Source organism: Orycteropus afer, unplaced genomic scaffold (assembly GCF_000298275.1).
Source record: "Orycteropus afer afer isolate SDZICR_OR568_19922 unplaced genomic scaffold, OryAfe1.0 scaffold00280, whole genome shotgun sequence".
Lineage (NCBI taxonomy): Eukaryota > Metazoa > Chordata > Mammalia > Tubulidentata > Orycteropodidae > Orycteropus > Orycteropus afer.
In genome coordinates this window covers 984524-986895 of record NW_006921867.1, presented here as the reverse complement: position 1 = coordinate 986895, position 2372 = coordinate 984524, and positions in this window count along the sequence as shown.

Below are 2372 nucleotides of genomic sequence, written 5' to 3'. Positions count from 1 at the left end.
TACTTTGTACATTCCATGTTCCGATTATTAATGGATGTTTGCAACTGTTTCTCCTCAATTTGAGTCATGCCATGTCAGCACATGGAGGTCCTGAAAGACTTACTATATCCATGCCATTAGGGTTGCTTCTACTCTGATGAGGTAGTTCTTTCCCAGTCCTATTTTGAGTGCCTTCTGACCCAAGGAGCTCATCTTCTTGCATTGTGTCAGACAATGTTTCCAAGCTATTCATAAAATTTTCCAGTAATGTATCAGATAGTGTTTCACTGCTATTCATAAGGTTTTTCTTGGCCAGTTTTTAAGAAGTTGATGGCCTCTTCCTTCTTCTTAGTTGTCTTAGTCTGTAAGCTGTGTTGAAACCTTTGCACCATGTGCAATTCTGCTGGTATCTGAGACACTGGTGGCATAGCCCTAAGCCTCACAGCAATGTACAAGCCCCACAGTATGACAAACTGATAGAAAAGTTTGTCTCCCTTAGCTGTTGGAAACCTCTGCACCTTTCCCTTAGTTAATTCATACCTGGAACCTGCCACTTTGTGGTCCCCATCCACTCCCTCCCTTTCCTGGCTCTAGGGGGCTGGGGCCTGCCTTGCCTTCCACCCCTTACCTGGTTCCTGCCACTCCTGTGGTCCCCAGGCGCTCTTCTCCTTCCCTTTCCTGGCTCTAGGGGGCTTGGGTAAATTGTTGAAATTGAAATTATACCCCTCTCCAAATATCTGACACCCATCTTTCTGATAACTTTACCATAATATCGCTCAAAAATAAAAGTCAAGCTTGCTAATCTTTTACTTAACACATTAAATTACAACTGTACCTTCTTTGCTTTCACTGATAAAAATTGGTCTCTGATGTGTACAAAGTCAGTTTTGTTTTTGTTTTATGCTTTTCAGTTTCTTCCTTTAATGCACTCAGCAGAACAAGATCACACATAGTCTTTCTTGACACATGGAGGCTCTTAAATAAAAAAGTATTAGTTTTAATTTGCTGAATGAACTCTCACAGCTGGTAATGGAAACTGCAATGGTTAATAGAAACTGCTTAGTTGTGTCCCCCTTCAAGTGGGACCCAGGACACATGCCATATCTGCCATACCTTAGACATGTCTTTGCCTAAGACATGAGAGAAGATGCTATAGGACTTGTTTAGTTCTCATGCAGAAGTAATCTAGGAGAACCTTGGAGCAAATCTGGGAATAATGGGACCAGTAGGCAATGGGAGTGTGGTGCCAGTAGTTAAATCCTTTCACTTTCCCTCAGTCTGACAGCATACCTGCTGACACACAAAAGAAAGTGAACTGTCTGCTATCAAAAAGATGCTTTTGTTTTGTTTTTTATTTTTTATCTTCATTATTTACCAACAGGAAAACAACTAAATTGCCCCTTAGGTTAGTGGTCTCTAATAGTTTCTTTTCCTAGCCTTTGTTCATTCCAGGTTATGCCCTTTCATCTTAAATTCTAATCCCTTACAGACTCTTCTCATTCTTCACACTTCTCTATTTCTTATCTCCCCTAATCCAGGGACTTTTTTTTTTTTCTGTTTGAAGAGGTGGACAGGGAGGAGGAAAGTTATTAAAATATTTCTACTGATCATAACTTACCCTAAATATATTGTCTCTGAATACAAATTATTTCTACTCCTCTGAGCATTGATGTTTGAAATTCAGAAGCCAAAATTTTATTTGTTTAAAATATCATCCTCTTCATATTTCTGCTGAGTCATGATCAATTTAGTCTGACTTTATAACTGACAGCTAAGAGGTAGAAAGAAACCCCCAGAATGGGGTGGGCTTTGTTCAATTCCTCCCAAAGATCATCCAGCCATACTTCTGACATTGATTGCACTCTTGTTTCTTTTCTGTGACCTACTATCCCCTTCACTCTTTCCTCCTGCCACAACCTATAAAATAAAGCACTTTGAATAATAATAATAATAATAATAAAACTTTATGACCTTTATCAAGATGAAGGAGATTCACCACACTGATCACTGAGCAGAAGAAATTGTAAAATAGAACTTTTAATATTTTAAAGCCATTTGGAATACAGTCTGCATGAGAAATTCTATACGATGTACAGATCTGTGGAGAGATGATGACCCTGGAGAATTTGCACTGACAGCCTCAGAGAAAGAAATGCAGGAGTAACTTTTAATTGCATATTTAATTAACCTTGCAGGAAAGTGAGACTCATATTTGATAAAGAGTACAATTACATAAAGAGTCATAAGTATTATTATCCAAAAAAGTTTCCAAGGCTATTTCATAGTATTATTGTTGCTGTTGCTGTTGTTGTTAAGTGCCGTCGAGTCGTTTCCGACTCATAGCGACCCCATGCACAGCAGAACGAAACACTGCCCAATCCCGCGCCAGCCCC